This window comes from Squalius cephalus (genome assembly GCF_949319135.1).
Source record: "Squalius cephalus genome assembly, chromosome: 11".
NCBI classification, from domain to species: Eukaryota; Metazoa; Chordata; class Actinopteri; order Cypriniformes; family Leuciscidae; genus Squalius; species Squalius cephalus.
In genome coordinates, this window is record NC_137132.1 from 20,565,540 (window position 1) to 20,585,678 (window position 20,139).

The 20,139-nt window shown below is 38.7% G+C and overlaps 1 protein-coding gene across 23 annotated transcripts in view; it reads right to left on the bottom strand.

Moving 5' to 3' along the window:
• msi2b (musashi RNA-binding protein 2b) overlaps nt 1–20,139 on the bottom strand; it is a 268,592-nt gene that overhangs the window by 73,849 nt on the left and 174,604 nt on the right. The gene's annotated exons all lie outside the window — the stretch shown is intronic.

The window sequence follows — 20,139 nt, forward strand, 5'->3', positions numbered from 1 at the left end:
GACATCATTGACAGGAAGTGAGTTATAGAAGCAGCCGCCCCATGGGAGGATGCTGGAACAAGATTCACAGCCAATTACCCAGTGACCTCTTCTCTCGCAATGGCTTCCTGTACAAGCCTATTAGAGCTTCCTGTGACTGATCAGACCTGATGATTCGATGCAGGCTGGACCAGGTCCTCCCATTGCTCCGTTGCCCTGTCTAGTTTGCTCCACCTTTCCTAGCAAGGATCTAGGGGGGTGAATAAATGTAGGTGGCTGTAGTGTAAAAAAGTTATTTTTTTCTTCACTTAATTTGACTTAATTCATGTCATTAAATACTGCCAAGCAGGCCCACAACATCAGCCAATCAAAAAAGATGTTGCTGTTTGTGTGGCATTCATAAATTAATTTGAATTGTTAACAAACACGATGTAGAACTGCATAAGACAGAAAAATAGATACGGTAGATGAACGAATGAACGAACGAAGAGATGATAGATAGATAGATAGATAGATAGATAGATAGATAGATAGATAGATAGATAGATAGATAGATAGATAGATAGATAGATAGATAGATAGATAGATAGATAGATAGATAGATAGATAGATAGATAGATAGATAGATAGATGTGACATTTGCAGTGCTTTCTTTCGTGGCCAGACGCTGCATGCAAAGCACAGACTAACTCTTTAAAGAGCACCAATGCACATGGAAGAAACATCCCTGGTGATTTCAGCCCAGAGACATTTACATGTGTCTGCAGGCCCCAGGCTGATGGGGCTGCCTTTGAAATCATGAGAGGCAGTTAGTTTTCCATCTCGGGCCTCTGCGCCCTTATCAGCCGCACAGCGACCAGTTCTGACAACCAACAAATCAGCTGTCAGGAGCAATTTCTCAGCAGCCGGGAGGGAGCTGGCACGCATTGGGTGGTTCGGGGAGGCCGTCGGCTGCGGAGGGGAGGGGGCGGGGGGTTACAGTACCTGCACCCCAGCAGGAAGCATCTGAAACTGACATTCCCTTGCCAATTGACAGATCTACAATCAATCCCATAATTCACACTGCCCAAAAGTGTACAAATACATAGAGGTGAGACTAGGAATATATTTAAAGGAACTTACAGGAAAAATCTAGTTATAATAGCAGGTTAATGTTAAATGACAGGACTGGTTCCATCTGAATCAGCAGGTTTCTTTTTTATATGATTTGGTATATAATGTCTGCAGAACGTCTGCAGTTGTAACACTACGTTCACCATTTATTTCTACTGGACCCACAGGTTATGGAAGGTTATGGAACTTAGCAAAAACATAAAAAATAAAAAAAATCCCATTTCTTAATTATTTTAACTGAAATGAAATGGGGTTCATTGGAATTTGAATATATTAAAATTCATATTATATATTTAAAATTATATCACATAAATTACAACAGATGAAAGAGTTAGAACCATCTCTGATCTTCTCAATATGTGACCCGTGCTGGCAAAATGAGTCACAATGAGCAAATTTCCAAAAATGAGTTATCAGACAAAAAATGACTGAGCTACACCTGTTCGAAAGTCAATTTTGAGAAAAGTCGAGTTAAAAGTTTTCTGAAGGTTTCAAAACAAAATCACCAAGCATCCATACCTTAAAATCCATGGTAATAACACCAAATTTGGCACAAATCAAGTCAAAACCCATACCTATAGAAAAAATATATATTCAACTGTTTTTTCCATGATACCACAATTGTTTGATTTACATTAACGAGACAGACAGCCAATATATTAAGACCTACTGTAATCCATGGATCTAATATAATGTTACACATCATATATTTTTCCCCAACAATTAACCAAACGTTCACTTAAGACATAACAGATAATGTTTGCGTGAATACTCCTCAAGTGCGTGAACACTCCTCATACTCCATATTTTTGAAATACTGTAATTCTGTGTGTGTGTGTGTATATCGGGACTGCGCGCCGTCTGAGGCGTCTTTGTGCGCACGCTTCGGCTCTGTCAGTCAGCACGAGTAAGATCATTTTGTTTACATCAGCATGAGTTTGAGTCAGACTCATGCTGTCAAGAATTCACTATGAATATTCACAAAGTTGGAATGCTGCGCTTAACAACGATACCAAACTTGTGCTAAGTGGCTATCAAAAAAAGGCAATTTTTCATGGATTATTAAAATAAAGGAAAGATTTAGGAAGGTACACCTCTCAAACAAAGATACAAATAAAGATAATTTTAGATGTTTAATTACTATTTGGAGCATTGGGATCACTAGACGAGGGCTGAATGAACACATTTTTGTGAAACTTTGTGACTTTTCAGAGTTTTTAGATTAGCAAAGAACCAAAACTGCCAAACACAATCTCTAAATGCATCAAGTATAGCAGGAAAGATCAGGTAACGATCCCTCAGGCTGTCTTTGTCAGAGTTCAGGGCGCTATCGGCAGGGTGAGCTCTCGACCGGGCATTGGAAATGGCAGCAAATCAAAAACCCTCAGTGCTCCTAATGACAAGACCAGCACCGCTAACAGGATCTCTTAATGAAAGAGTGCCAATATCGTGGGCCCTTCTCCACATCCCCTGCAAAGTCAAGCGAAGGAGAGGACGGGAACAATGCAAAACAACAGCTGCCTCGGCTCTGGCGGAGGAGACGTCGCATTTTTCCGCCTCAAACACCCCGAGGCATTATCTCGCTCAGTTAGTGACTTAACCACTCTGAACAGGCCATTTCCTTACATTGGAAACCACTTCTGCCTTACAGCCCACCTACACCAACGCAACGCTCCTACAACACGACACGCACATCTGTTTTGAAGCGGTACGCTTGAGGGGGAAAAAAAACGCTTTTTTTTTTTTTTTTCGCTTAACTTGTCTTGAGATCCCTCAATGACAACACATGGATTTCCAATCTCGGGGAGGATAATAAGTGTTAGTGGCTATTACGGAGGCGTCTGGCTGCCATCTCACACTTATTAGCCAGAGCGAAGCAGGCTGGGTCTCAACAGACACCCAGACATTCACAGCCTCTTACAAAACAAAGAGCCACGCCACGCTGAATGCCAGTCCCCCTCGGAGCCCAGCACAAATAAAATTAAAATGCTAAATCAATGAGCCTTCCTCTGACCTTTGCTTAAAAAGCTGAGGGTGCCTGGAGCAGTTCGATGTATTTAAAGGGAAGAGGTACACAACCGAATCAGATATTATTACGGCCACCTCGTATCCTTTCCAGAGACCAGAGATGGTAAATAGATTGTGTGTTGCATATTAAACGGCGGGGGGAAATGGCATGCCTATGGAACATCTCATGAATGCATGGACACGCTCGCAAGCGCGCGCACGCAAAATGGCGCGGATGGAGGATCACATGAATCTGTGATTCATACAATGGTATGCGAGATCAGATGCTGAATAATATATGACCACAAGATGAGCTCAGGAGGGGGAATGCTAAAACAAGCAAGGAATGCTTGACAAAAAGTCCTGTGTGCTACAAAAGTTTGGAACCTCAAAACCTTAATTTGCACTGTATTGAACTGTTCCACTTACACGGATGCAAATTCCATTCCGTTCTGTATAATTTCCAGATTTTATTCCCCAAAAAATGTTTACCAGTTAAATTTCCAGTTAAATTGATTGGAGTTTTTGCTATTTGCGCGTGTAATCTCCAGGCGGAAAATAATATTTTAGAGCTGAGAAACTTTTATATTCACTACAGAAATATCCATGAATTTAAGGTTTTATAAATGTCAATAACTTCCTGATTTTTCCAGGTCTTTCGTGATCATGGGAACCCTGTATTGGTTTAGTTTTAGTCTTAGGTAGCCCACAGTCGACACCAAACCAGAAATGTTTTCCTTTAAAAACATGTAATACTACATCTCATTCAATTTAATATAATTAGAATGGCCACAATATAAATGTTACTGGTCATTATACAGATTAATAAAAATCAATCATCACTGAGGCTGAAAAACAGGCTCAAGTGGATTCTTTTCAGTGCCATCTGACCACTGACAATGTTACCAATAAATAAAAATATATATATAAAAAAATAAAATCAGTTTCAGCTACATTTAGGTCCCTCACAGGAAAGAGAGGATACTTGACACAAAATGACACAGTTGCACATCATGCTTTCTGCACCTCACCCTGTAATAAATGCTAAGCTGCTTTAAACACTGTTTGCTGATTCTGAGGCATAAAGACCAGGCCAGTGACATCAGCACCTCGGTCTGTAGCGGGTGGGGATGCTGCCACAATGGGGAAGTGACAGGGCAACAATCCGCTACATAAGGTATCTTATGTCTGCGTGTGTGAGTCGGCAAGCATATGTCTCTTTGTTCGTGTCTGGGAGAGAATGCACGAAAAAAGCTTTTTCTGGGGGTGCCTGTGCTATCAAACACTTTGCCCTGGAAGCGAAAAAGGAAAAACAATTGTGATGCATCCAGACAACAAGTTACAGCAATAAAATCAAAGCCAGTGTCAATTAATTTCTCTCCACTCTGATAAATGGGGCCCTTTTCTCATCTATTAATAATGAGAGCAGAAAGCACCACAAGAACATCTGTCAATGAGTTTCATTTTTTCTCCCGGCAGACAGTTGGCTGTCTCCGGCGCTCACATGTGCTGGGAGGAGCTCAATTCTTTCGGCCTGAAGACACCCATGGGGAGTGGAGAGAATGATCCTTAGGAGTCAATAAATAGATTGGCATGCATCGATGGGAGTTTGCGGCCTTATTTACACATCCGCTTAATCAAAAAGAAGACGGGCAGGGAGAAAAGTAGCCTCTCGGTAAGCTCTCTGGAACTTGGAACTCTTGTAAACTAAATGAGACTAGACAGCGTAATCGATTGTGGCTCCAGCCACCCCACTACATTATAATGACTTGGGAGAGAGGTATTGCTCTTGGAGAAACCGAAGGGAGGACCTAAAAAAGAATTTGGGGTGGGAGGGGAGAGAAGTGTATAAAACAAAAACTTCTTGAAGCCGAGCGCCATCACTGACACTTTATTAATCTTTTACTCCAGCAGTGGTAAATAGATCTCAAGGGTGTGGAGATAAACTAAGCTGCAATGCTAGAAAACTAGCGGGGCAAATTAATGCACCTGCCATTGGCATGTTAAGGAACAAGTTCTATTAGCACGAGTAAATAAACACGCCAGCGTTTAATTTGTACTCTAGGGCTAGGTGTACGTCGGGGAGACTTGAGCAGGTTCAAAGTGCAAAGTGCAAAGATATATATATATAAACACACAATAATTATTATATATTTTTTTAAATCATTTTTGAATAAAAAGTATTAATATTTTTTTAATAAAAAATGTATATTAAAAAAAAAATATATATATTATATATATTATATTATATCATATATAGCCTATCGTATATCATATTAACATACATTTGGACAAAAAATAAAACTGTGAATCTCTTAGCATTTATAACAACATAAACTGAGTGGAATTTATTTTTAAATAAAGATGGCGCAAAACATTTTCTGAGAAAAACATTTGACAAAAAATTTGTATGTTAGGTTTTAAATGATAAAACAATAGATATATTGTGCAAAATAAAGGAACACATTACTGGTTTGGTGTCAGTGAAGTACTTGAGCCTTCCTGATGGGGCTGTTGAGTACATATAGACAAAACGGTTGGAAAACACAGATGTACAAGAAATGTTTGCAATCACATCTAGGGAAAGTGTGTGAAAGATCTGGGGAGTGATCTTATGATGGGGTGCCTTATCTTTTGGGGGGGGGGGGGGGGGGGGGACCCCATTAAGGTCACTGCCGTACCCTCGCAAGTGGCACTGAAGATTAATGTCAACATTAGGCCCTCCAAAAGCCACCTAACTAAAATACCAGCCACTTCAGAAGCAGCCATTCCTCCCTAATGGCTAATGATCTGAGTCCTTCCTCCCTCATTACAGAAGACGGATGAACGGAGAGGTGCGATATGTGCACAGTCAGCAGGGTACATCTGCACGAATTGTGGAGCACAGCTCAGATAGAGGGAGAGAGACAGACCTTTTCATCAAGCCAAACCTTGTATTCAATTATTTCTATTAAATCAATGGAGTAAAATCATATCACAAGTTGAAAGTAAACGATAACCTACCAAATCATCCCAAGTTAGAACTAAACTTTTCTTGTGTAAGTACCTTTATGACCCCTGTATCTTCTAAAGAAGCACTGATAATCAGCAGTCCTTCATCTGAGCAAATGTATCATAACCAAAATATTTTGTAGGTAAAGACTGAAAACTTGTCTGACAGGTAGACAGACAGATAGATAGACAGATAGACGAGGGTTAAACAGCTGATTCAGCTTTATCAACAATAAAAGCTGCTCTGCTCTCTATGTAATTGAAGATGAAAACATCATAATAAATGTCTACAGATGATAAGATCAAAAGGTAAATAAAAGGATGGGTTAAAAAAAAAGGTACATACCTCGTACAGTCGCTTCTTTACAATTACAAGCAAAGAAAGGATTAGAGGATGTAAGATTTTAACAATGTTCTAATTTATTGTGAATATTACTTGAAAAATCTCTCTGAACTCCAAAGACCTCCTACATATCGCGCACCATCTGGTCTTTCACTCGACTCTGCATGATTATCTGAGTCATTACAATTCAACATATTGCTAGCTTTGATACATTTTTCTGTGACTAATATAAATGAAGCCAACTGTAATTTCAGTGCTAGTTGCATTGATTGTCAACACGCCAAATGGCATAACAAAACAGGGGAGTAAAAAAAAACGAAACAAACAAATATCTCTAAAAACAAAACCAAAAAATCTATTCCCTCACAAATAATTGAGCCATCTTTTCGCAATCATCCCCTAACATTTATCCCATTCTCATCTTTAACTATGCGAATTAGGCTTTCATTGTGTTTGTGGCGGTTCGACTGGCTCTGACAGGGCCGGTAATGAAGAGCCATATGGGACGCCGCTTTGAGCTCGATGCTTTCTGACAGTTCTTTCTTTCATAATCCATAAACTCCACGCAGTCTGCTGCCTTTTTCACAGGCGCTGGAGCAACAAGTCCAATTTCACCCCTCTCCCCTGCAAACAGGCTAATGTGATTACACTTGCATCAAAACAATTTGAGCCTTAATTACAGCAGACACATCAAGGCGAGGGCCATGATAGGAATTTCTCAAAGGAAGCAATTGGCATGACGAATTAAGGAGAGAGAGATTTATAAAAAAAAATAAACATAAAAAAAAAACATATTTGATAATGCGGTGTTCACTAGTGCAAATGCCAGTGGCGGGTGGCGGGAGCCGGAGCCGGGCCTCGGTGTTCACCCTTCAGAGTGAAATAAAATTGATCCATCTCACCGGAAAACGATTGCATCAGGGTGCCTAATTATACTCTCTACAACAGGTGGTCTTTATGTCGGTATTGAACGCTATTGAGGTTTCTCTCTGGGTTATCGTGTGAGCCACAGAGATTCGGTAACATCGTTAATCCGATGGTTTAAATCAGGATTGATACGAAACAAAATAATACACGTGTCTGTTCTCAGGTGTGAGAGGTCAAAGGTTAGGACGTGGATGTGTAGGAGTCTGTCTGTCTCAATAGAGCGAGCGAGAAAGAGCTCTTCCTCTATCTGCCGTTGAATAATGCATTCGGCACATTTCACCTTATCTATCTCCTCCCTCACACGGGCCTCCGGATCTCAATCATTTTGACTAATTAGCCGTTCCAAACTCTCTCCCAAACAAGCACCAACTCCGTAACAATTAAACCGATGGATCTCATTACCGTACTCCTCTATTGGGTATTTAGAATCATGGCGCTAAAAGTCATTGTCCTTGAGCCGGGCACCTGAGTGAATGCTGCATCAGGATATTACATGGAGAGAAGAGATACAGGAGTGAAGGTGAAAGAGAGAACAGAGTGAAGCTGATGAGCAATAAAGGTTGTTGACTGCTCTAAAGAGATATGCTGTTGATGGTTAAATTGTCCCTGACACAAAATGGCACCTTGACACAAACAAAAAAATAAATAACCCTACTAATGTTGGTTGTTTATCTCGATATATTTTGTATATTATATATGCACACTAGGAATGTGTCGGTAATTAGTTGTCTGCCAGGCGGCCAGCAGATACTTAGTCAACCCTTGTGACCCATCTCTACTTTACTATCACGGTTATATTAGAATAGCAATTCGCACATGGTTCCAGTTTGTATTATGATGGTACAGGACATCATATTCACAATATTTCTCCTTATTTGCATATGTGTGTCAATGTGAACATCTGTGAGGACGTGAGTTCAGTGAGGCTCTGCTGACTTCTGCTTCCCCTGCTTTGTGTGTGTATGTGTGTTCAGGAGTCTATTTTGTCCAAGCCAGTGTATGTAGGTCACCTAGCAGCACTGGGCCATCAATTTCACTGTCCTACTTAAAAAGACACACACTGGAGAAACTGGGAATTTTTCACTTTTAGAGAAGACCAACTGCTTTTCAACCTGCATATGTGCTGGCTGATTTAGGAAAGACTCTCCACAACAGCAAACAAAATTCGAATTCGGAACATAATAAAAAAATGGAAATGAAACAATAATAGTCTGCTCACACACACATACACACACACACAAAACATGAATAGTTGAGATAAGAGAGGCCACGCATTCACAAATCCAATTTAGAGCATTGGCACAACGAAAAGCGCAAGAAAAAAAAAGGCAGCCTTTGATGTTATCGACAGGGAACCCCTTAAAAATGAGTTTTCCTGGTTCTGGTTAGTTGAAAGTTCTATTTCAATAGATCACAAAGCTTGTGAGCTTACATCTGGCAGAACTGATACAGTCCAGTTCTTAGGAAAAGGAACATTAAAGAACTGTCGAAAATACGCTCTGAAAGACTTCTCCGCTGTCAACAAACTGAGCCGCGAGGAGGACTCCGCTCCAGCAGTGTAAAATTTAAATCTTTTCTCTGGGGTCATGCCTTCATGCTTTATCCTTCAGTTTCACAAAACAAGTAATAATAACATTTCTCTCCACAGTCGAGTGTAAAATGCAGCTGGTGTAAAATAAATGATAATTGAAGGTCAAATTAGTTTGCATCTATTAGCCATCAAATCATTTGGGAATGCTAGCGTTACAACTCACGCCAGTGACTTTGGACTTTTTTAAATATTTGAGAAGAAAATCATTTTGAGAAATCATACATGACATTAACTGCATTATAATAAGTGGAAATATTCACACTTGGCTGAAATAGTATGACAGATTAAAGGCAAGCGTGTTTTTCAGAGGTGGAGAGCGAGCGAGCGAGAGAGGGAGAAAGAGAGAGCTCTTTAACAGCACCTTTAGGAAATAAATAACACTGATAGTATGTAATTAGGCCACTCGCTACGACACTGGCCAGACTGTTTATGTTTACACACATATGGTACGATCAAAAAGATGGACTATAAAGCCATTCCTCATCAACAACACTTCTGCTGCAAGAGCCGACAGCCTCCCTAAGTCATAATGCCACCTCCGCCGTCTCACAGGGCTTCAGCAGCTCATGTTTTTTTGGGGGGATATTCATATCGGAGCTGCTACAGTTTATCAGGGTGTTGTAAACTCACCAACAGCCTGGGGGAATAACAGACGTTTGACACGGTTACGGTCCAAATCTGAAGCGTCAACGATGGGAGGAGCATCATTTATTAACCGTAAAATGTTGGACTCTCCCAAGAATCTCTTAAAATAGAGGGAAGATGTGGCCTTGTTTAAAGCACTACGGAGAGACCAATTTCTTTGTTAGTTGCTTCAAATGTTAGCATCTTAATTGCCTAAAAATGTCACAAGCACAATGAAGCACTTAATCGGTTCACAGAGGAAAAACCTTAAAGCATAGACCAACAAAAAACAATTAATGATTTACTCAATTTCATGTTGATTACTTTTTAATACTTTTAATTTTCAATAAAACTTTTAAAATACTACAAAAAGTCCATATGACGCTCTATATGTCATACTTCTGAAGTTATACAGCAACTTTGTGAAGAACAGAACAAAAAATGTTTTTAGTGATAAATGTTGTTAATAATAATAATAATAATAATAATAATAATAATATGACTTTTGAAAATCAAGTTAATTTTATTTCAAGTTATTCTCTTATAACAAATATTTGTCTAAACCCATGAAAATGCAGATCCTGCTGTAAACAATATTGAAAAAGTGGTAAAAAATAGACTTTTATTAATATTTACTGTTTAAAGGGTTAAAAATATTTAAAGCGAATAAAAAAAATATTTTGTTTAAAAACCCATGAAAATGTAGATCTTGTTGTAAATCAGGAAAACTCTTGTAACGTGTTAAAAATATTAAACGCAACAGACGTCTGTTTTTTTTCTTCGATTTTTTCAGGATTCTTTAATGAATAGAAATTTCAAAAGAACAGCATTTATTTCGACTAGAAATCTTTCGCAACATTATAAATGTATTTGCTGGCACTTTTGATCATCCTTGCTGGAATGAATTAGAAAATAATTACTGACCTCATTAAATGCATGCATATGGGTTTTGAACGACACGAGGGTGAGCTATTTTGGGTAAACTATTCCTTTAAAAGCAAAGGATTCCACAATAAACCAGGAAGTGATGTGGAGCTGAAGGAGGTCAGGTAGGGTGGGCTGCATTTGCACGTTGCACATGTGGACCGTTCTGCCGACAGCCTCCTGAGCACATTTGAAATTTCATTAAGTGCAACATAATTGCTTGTATAATCAAATGTGAAAATGTATATTATAGAGCCATTCCAGCACATGGGCTCTATTTTAATCGCCATGCCTGGGACGGCGCCAAGGTGAATTAGCAGAAATTAAAAGCTCTGCTGTGTGGCGTGTCTCCAGCTTCTCGCGGGCCGTCTTTGTGTCTCATTCAGACGCTTGGCGCATCTGCTGTCTTTTTGAGGATTTCTTCCCTTAGATACCACCAAATTCATGTCCATCAAAAATTTAACAGTGCTTATGTAGGAGCAGCCGCCAAGGGGCAATTCCAGACGTCAATCATTAAATGCATACAGCAGAGATGCTTTTCAGGACTGTTCTGAGAGAGATTACAGCACAACTGAGACGGAATGACGATGAACATGGGACAAATACAGTACAGTACCTGATAGGGATGTTACAGTATTGGATGCCTTGTTAGGTATTGCCCCTCCATGTCAGTGCTCAAGAGATATCGAGTTGCCAGGACACAGTCAATAAATCTTACATCCGATGATCATGTGCATGTGTTTTTATGGTCTTTTTATGCCCAGCAGTGTAATGCGTGTTGTTGAAAAAAACAACAACACCAAAAACACCTTTATGAATCCAGCTGTCATGGAGTTACATTATAAGCAGGGGTGTAACGGTACATGTATTCCTCCGAACATGCAGTCGCACGACGGATATATTCAGTCACAGGCGATCCACACTCCAATCCAGAAGGGGGCGAGTGCGCCAATGCAATGCTGTTTGCTACCAGTAAAAAGCGCAATTGATATGTTGACATTTCTCAAACAGTATTTCAACTGTGGGAAGATATCAATAAAACAGCTTGGGAATAATATCTCACATTTACCTCAGGCATTTAGTGCCGAAAGCATGTTAGTTCACAAGAAAAATTAACTCTAGAGAGAAGCACTATATTAGCCTAATCATTATATTTACTTCACCTGTTAGTAATGTCTTTATTATTTAATGTATGTTTAAATAAATTTGTCATGAAATGTATAGGTATATATGTAAATGTTTATATTTCAAAAATGAATTGGAGTAGAAAATTTACTTTATGATTCGATTTAGTTAATGCAAAACATGCCTTATGTGCAATTTACAGTATATGTTTTGTTTTTTAATTTGAGTGTTGATTTTTATATCTAAAAATAAATAGCAACTAAATGTAATAATTTGGTCTTCTAATTGTAACTTTTAAAATTATAGTAATATGTAATTAAGGGCTCCCCATATAGTTTACAGCATTAGCTAAGACAGATTTTTTTAATCCTTTAGACAAATTTAATTATAATAGAATTTATTTAAACACATTTAAACAGTTCAATTTATTTATTTTTTCTCCCTCCTGCTGTATCGAACTCGAACCAAACCGTGACTTCAATACCGAGGAACGTACCGAACCATCATGTTTGTGTACCGTTACACCCCTAATTTTAAGTGTATCATTTCGAGCTATTGATGCAAATAGAATTATTATTATTATATTATCTTTTTATCAGTAAACATTTTTTTTAAATGAGTAAAAAAATCTTGCAAGTGTAGGGCAAGGTTCATTAACCACAAATCTCATCATGCATACCCTTGTCAACGCCCTGCTCTCCGGTGTTACTGTAGTTGAGAGTAACCCTTTGCTTCATTTGGGATTCCGATGCTTTGAGGTCAGCACAGAGAAGTTCAGAAGATCTAAAACGAATGGAGTTAATCCTCCACCCCAGGGCATTCCAAAAAAAAAAAAAAAAAGAAAAAAACTGAGAGAGTGTATTTGTCCTGGAGACACAATCTCAGTGAAGAAACGCCAAGGGATAAGCTCAAGTCAATCAAATTTCTGCAATGTCATGCCTCATTACTTGTTGATATTGATTTGTTGGCTTCAACATAAGCATCATTACCATTAGCTCGCTTCAAAAAGAGAATAAATGGGCCAAACTGAGTTAAAACCACATTAAATGTGCATCGCAATTGATTTTCTGGCATTGAGCAATAGGCAAAAATGGAAACAGTAACAAGTAAACGCCAAAATACAGATAAAAATAAACTATATTTTATAAATAATGGCTGTTACTGTATGTCCATCCCTAAACGTTCAGTATTCTGAGCTGGTCTGAACTAAAGGAACCTAAATGCTTTGTGTGTTTTTTATTCCTCCAGACCATTTTTCGGCCTGAGGCATTTTATCCCTCTTTAATTGCCCTTTGAGATAGGCCTGATCAATCCGATGGCCTGGATTCCAGCAGCGTGCAACTATTAGCTGGGCTTTGAAGATGCGCTCTGAAGGGGGCCTCACATTCATCATTTAATTCATCTAAAGGTTATTCAGATAGACTGGACAGTGGATGGCATCCAAGAACTGACTTTTATTTTGCTGTTGTTGTTGTTGTTGTTGCTGGAGATGATTTTCGTGGTGCCAATGCTCAGGGTTTAATAAAGAGCCAATGAGATGGACCTAAGATACCTGAGGAGTTAGCCGTAGCATTAATGCTAGCGTCTCCGAACAGAAGCAGATGTTATCGCAGGACTGAGGTACTTTCCAGAGGTCAGAACCCAGATCCTGGGAAGGAAAAACTCTGGCATTTCTCTCTCCCTCGTGCAAACACACACACAAATCACCATGCAGATAAACAACCTAAAAACATAAAATATTGAGCTGCTTGTTCAATCTTTGTCACAATCTCCATCAGATACCTGTCATGCATTCTGAAGAGCACTCAGTGAAATTGGCCCACAATCACTCTTCATCCAAAAGAGCTAAATGCTTTACTGAAAAGAGGGAAATATGCTTTCATATTAGACAAAGTGAATGACCACGGTCAATATCCATAACAAACTGCCAATGACCTAAATATATAACAACAGGTTTTAGCCTTATGACCACAGTAACCACAAATAAAATTGAGGATGTCTCTTCAGTTAGATCAATTTATCTATGGCTTCTATAAAAACAAACTCTGGTATGTCATGAAAAAAATCAGCTGAAGCATGAACACTTTGCACACAATATTTCAGTGCAAAAACCTGCATCTAATCACTGTCAAGCTCAGTGCTATTAATATTGCAGATTGCAGAAGTGTAGCCTACACAAAGCAGCACTCAAAACTGACTTGCAAGATGCTAATTGCACAGTGCAAAAAGTGTTCAGCGCTAATTTTGTGGCTGTGTTTGTGCCTTTACTTCATTTACATTATTTTTGGGAACTGAGCTCTAAAACGTATGAGTACAAAAACATGCCATTATCAGCATACACAATTCATTCTTGCTGAATTCTTGACAAACTGAATCTATATAACTGCCAAATTAAATAAACTAATAGAGAATATAATTAATAAAGAATCTAAAAAAAGTAATAAAAATTAAGCTGATTATATATACACTCACCTAAAGGATTGTTAGGAACACCTGTTCAATTTCTCATTAATGCAATTATCTAATCAACCAATCACATGGCAGTTGCTTCAATGCATTTAGGGGTGTGGTCCTGGTCAAGACAATCTCCTGAATTCCAAACTGAATGTCAGAATGGGAAAGAAAGGTGATTTAAGCAATTTTGAGCGTGGCATGGTTGTTGGTGCCAGACGGGCCGGTCTGAGTATTTCACAATCTGCTCAGTTACTGGGATTTTCACGCACAACCATTTCTAGGGTTTACAAAGAATGGTGTGAAAAGGAAAAAACATCCAGTATGCGGCAGTCCTGTGGGCGAAAATGCCTTGTTGATGCTAGAGGTCAGAGGAAAATGGGCCGACTGATTCAAGCTGATAGAAGAGCAACTTTGACTGAAATAACCACTCGTTACAACCGAGGTATGCAGCAAAGCATTTGTGAAGCCACAACACGCACAACCTTGAGGCGGATGGGCTACAACAGCAGAAGACCCCACCGGGTACCACTCATCTCCACTACAAATAGGAAAAAGAGGCTACAATTTGCACGAGCTCATCAAAATTGGACAGTTGAAGACTGGAAAAATGTTGCCTGGTCTGATGAGTCTCGATTTCTGTTGAGACATTCAGATGGTAGAGTCAGAATTTGGCGTAAACAGAATGAGAACATGGATCCATCATGCCTTGTTACCACTGTGCAGGCTGGTGGTGGTGGTGTAATGGTGTGGGGGATGTTTTCTTGGCACACTTTAGGCCCCTTAGTGCCAATTGGACATCGTTTAAATGCCACGGCCTACCTGAGCATTGTTTCTGACCATGTCCATCCCTTTATGACCACCATGTACCCATCCTCTGATGGCTACTTCCAGCAGGATAATGCACCATGTCACAAAGCTCGAATCATTTCAAATTGGTTTCTTGAACATGACAATGAGTTCACTGTACTAAAATGGCCCCCACAGTCACCAGATCTCAACCCAATAGAGCATCTTTGGGATGTGGTGGAACGGGAGCTTCGTGCCCTGGATGTGCATCCCACAAATCTCCATCAACTGCAAGATGCTATCCTATCAATATGGGCCAACATTTCTAAAGAATGCTTTCAGCACCTTGTTGAATCAATGCCACGTAGAATTAAGGCAGTTCTGAAGGCGAAAGGGGGTCAAACACAGTATTAGTATGGTGTTCCTAATAATCCTTTAGGTGAGTGTATATGAGACATAATACATATATACATAATTTATAAGATAAAAAAAGCTGTTGACGCACACTGCCAACTAAGACCAGGAAGTATAAAACAAACACTGTTATAATATCACTGTGCTCTATAATCATACTTAGTTCATTTAGAAAACAACTTCACAAGGCAGATTTACCAACATGCTTAAGACAGCAAGTGGACTGATGGAGAACCCTGACCAATAGAGAGAAAGACAGCAAAAGAAATAGATACAAAGCCCAGAACCATATAGAACGAAAGAGAACAACAAGAACAAAGCCTCGGAGAGGTGGGGGCATGCTTCAGATTTTGATGGCATGCAAGTGGACACGCATTAGCAGCATCTCTGGGTATTTGTAAGGGCATAAGAGCCTCTCCACACAGCCCCTGGGAAGCTCTCACAGAGAGCAGCTCTGCCCTCTCCACTTCCACCCCACGTTCCCTTCACAGTATATCCTGAAGGGGGTCTGGAGAGAGCAGGGAGCAAATTACTCCTTCATTAAGAGATAGCCCTCCCTGTTATCATGTCCTTGTAATCCTTCGCCATGAAGCTGCTTTTAACAAGGTTTAATGTAGCTGAAAGCTGATGCTAAATAATCTATCGCAGATAGCATGGCGCTGGCTGAAATAGAGGATCCAGTGGACATAATCCTGAGGGTCGTGCTCTAATGCAGTGTGGCTGAAGGAGAAATTGGCCGTCTGGCGGTACACAGCCGGGGCGGGAGGGCTAATGATGCATCAGCGTCCATCATAACATGTCTACGCTTTCATACTTTTGCCCTTCCTCTCCATCTCTCTCTCTCTTTCCATCTCTGTCTCCATTTCTGAGGCTACACTCAGCAAAAGGCATGAGGTCACTGGAGGAATTAATGAGCATATGCTTGCTCGAAATGCACTTGCTATGAGTCAATGAATGCATAAACGAGTACACAAAGAAATATTACTCTAATATGTCATGAATTAAAACAAAAAAATAAAAAAGTATCATACATTTCTAAGACCTTAGGTGAAAAAAAGATGAATGATGAACACACACATAAATTAATGTGCAGTACATACATGAATGTGCTTCAATCATCTGTGGTAATTAAATGAATGTATGAACTAGTAAACAAATGAATGCATATTTCACTCATTTGTTGTACATTAGGTAAATGAATAATTGAGCAAATGAATGAATGAACAAGCAAACAAATGAATGAATAAACAGTTGCCTTTGCCACTCATTTGTTGCACATTAGTTGAAACAAACAAACGAACGAACAAGTACATGAATAAATGTATATTTCACTAATTTGTTATGGTCTATGAATAAAGCTGTGCATATGTGCATGTGTTATTTGAATAAATCAATTAAAGACTGAAAACACGTGCACAAACAAATGTGTTTCATCCTTTTGCAATCAGTGAATGAATGAGCAAATGAACTGCAACTAAATGTCTCATAGCTTCAATCCAGCGTCTAGACTGATCTAATTCACAAAGCTGAAGTATTGCTCACCCTCTCTGCGCTATCAGATGCTGGACAATAAGGCAGATCTCATTGGCATGTGGCCTGCCAATCCTCTCTTTGTTTTTCTGGCCCCACAGCCCAGACTGATAAAGAAATAAGGCGTTCCTGAAAGATATTCCTCTCTGTCTGTCTGTCCGTCCGTCTCTCTCTCCCTCTCTCTCTCTCTCTCTCTCTCGCATGCGTGAAGGGATCGCTCACAGGAAAATGTCACTGGCTGTCATTTTTATAATTTGATTTATACCTTGTCAGAAATCTACTTACGCCTCACAAGCTGGCGGAGTCAAGAAGCCGTCCAAGAGCCGCTGGAGGTTAAACAGATCATTGTACATATTCTCCATACAATTTCCTTTAATACCCCTTTAGAAGTACAAGCAGGAAGGAATTGGAATTTTAATATTGGTCTTCCTCCCACCAAACATAGTCGTAAAAGTACATACAGTGGAGTCGGGTGTTTGGTATAAAAGGTGTAAAAAAAAAAAAAAAAAAAAGCTGTCAAATGATGTTAGGATGACACTTTTACATGTTCCCTCTCATTTTATGTTGCCAAGATTTTTTATTTATTTATGGAGAAGCAGCAACTCACCATGATCTCTTCCTGTGAGCATCCCTCTCAGCATCCCTCTCTCTCTCGGTGCATGCTGGGAGTTTGGGGAATGTGAGCGTTTTCTTGATTTCTTTTTGTACACAAACATTTTTTTTATTTGTTTTTTTTAGTTATAGGTTTATTTAGAATATTTTAGAATTTGAGGAAAAGGAGTCGCCAGGTAAAAGTTTTTTGCCTCGTGGCAGAGGGCTGAGATGGAGGTTTCATGGAGTCAGATGCGTGCCTGACGCTAGTGTGACAGTCGAGGACGTGCTCGTGGCGAATAGAGAACAAACAGGATTCGAAAGTAAACTCATCGTGAGCAAAGTTCACCTTTGGTATCGCAGTCGACAAGAGTGAACATTTCTAATTGTCTAAAAGTCCAAAAACTTTTTTTTGGTTTTCTATAAAAATGTTTACAGAACTCAGCCAGAAGTCCATCTAGACCAGGTGATTTTCCAGTTGAAAGTTTTTGAACAGCTTCAGACAGTTCTTTTAACTGAAGGCCAGAGTCCTCAGAGTACTCTGTTCATCAGAAAGTTTCAATAAGTGTTTATGTAACTCCTCAATGCATCCGATATCACATTGTCATTCTCCAAACAAGTCCATATAAAAACCCCAAGCAAATTTTCTCATTTCATTTTGATCTGAAATCACATTCCCATTTACATCTTTCAAATGCAACATCATTTTTTTTCTCTCTTTCTTTCTTCTCTAGATTAAAAATGGAGCTTGGTGCATCCATTTCTCTCAAAAATGCAAAGTGAGCTCTAATTAAAGCCCCCTTTTGCTTTCTCATGAAATAATGAGGCTAAAGCTTTTTTTTTTCTTCCAGCTTCCCAACTGTCACAACATCTCCAACAATTAACTCGCTTTCAATCAGTTTTGTCTTTTTTTCTTGTTCAAAAACTGTTTTTTGATCCTACCATTTGTGTTATATATATATATATCATTTTGACAAAATATTCTAATTTGTGAATATTGTGAATACACTCCATCCAAAACACATTAAACTTTTCACAAAAAAGCACATATTGACTTCCTTACATTTATTTCAATTATACATAAACGGTGATCAGAGAACCCATTTGGACAAATTGTAGATTTTAAAATTCTATTACTTTTACTCTTATTAACATAAAATTGGTCTAATCTGGCAGTACTAATATGATCATGAGAAAAATTACCCACGTATACTGTTTAACTGTAGGGTGTTGCTGTCTCCATACATCAACTAAATTAGAATTACTAATAACATCATGTAAAAATTTGGCAGAAGAGGGATGAGGTTCTTTTCCATTTCTATCTAAAGTGCATTTTTCTGTACAGTTCCAATCACCCCCTAAGACCAACCATACATTTTTCATCACAATTTTGTTTTAAAAACTCATATAACTTTTTAAATATTTGTATCCTCTCAGCTCCAGTATTTGATGCGTAAATGTTAATAAAAACAAAACCATTTATACTTCCTCTTTCTATTTCATTAACAGACACATTGGTTATATTAATCGTCTTTGAAAATAAAATAGCAACTCCTCCAGTAACATTTGTACCATGACTCATATATAAATCACTTCTCCACCCCATTTCCCATTCCTCTTCATTTTTCACATCACTGTGCATCTCTTTTACAAATATTACATCAATATTCTTATTTTGTATATATTCATTTAAACATGCTCTTTTCCTGCCATCTCTTCCCCCATTGATATTAATTCAATTCTATGGCTCTCCATGAAAAAAGAGGACAGAAAAAGGGAAAAAATAGAGGACAAGACAAAAAGAGACAGATAGTTCACAACGTGTGCTTCCTTCATAAATAAACTATAAAGAATTGAATAACTTTTTCTTTTCTCAGGTTTGTTACCATTTTTTTTTTCAATCTGAATCATTTTCTTCTACTTAACTCTTCATAACTGACAGTCTTTTGTATCTTGATCACTGAAGCCAAAAACTTTTTCACATCAGGAAAAAATTCCTTTACTTCTGCTTTTCTTTCAAAAGTTTCATCAAGGAAATCGTTAATCTCTTTTACAGTAACTGATCCTCATCATAATTGGAGGGAATATCTGACATTTCAGAAAGACAGTCATCATCAGCCATCTCTTCAGTCACATCATCAGTGCTTTCAGAGAGCTGAGACAGAGCTATATTATCCAATCGATTCTCAACAGTGTCTACATCTATATCATCCGAACTTTTAAGATGATATTTTTTGGCATCACTTGTCCCGGCCTCTTCTAAATTCCTCTTTTTTTTTTTTTTTTTTCTCCATCCCAATCATTTTTCCCCATTATATATTTTTTTTCACCTGATTCCTTTTGGCCTATATCTTCAGTAGATTCATTTTGTTCATGAGTACTCGATTCACTTTGTCGGTTTCATTATCGGTCTCTGTTTTTTTACTTTTATCTCTTCTTCACCATCGACCGCCTGTTCACTTTCATTTGTTTTGTTGATATCGTCTTCAGCTTGTGTTTTATGCGGGCATTCCATTTTTTATGCCCGATCTTACCACACTTGAAGCATTTCAAATGATTGGTGTTCGTATAGATCACATATGATTTGTCTTCATGTTTAAACCGAAACGAGATATCTAGAGCCGGCGATTCTAAAACCATAAACAGCTGCCGCCTAAAAGACAGCAAATGTTTTAAAGCTTCCTTTTTACACCCGAGTGGAATTAATGTCATTCCACTTACTATTTTCCTGAACCTCTGC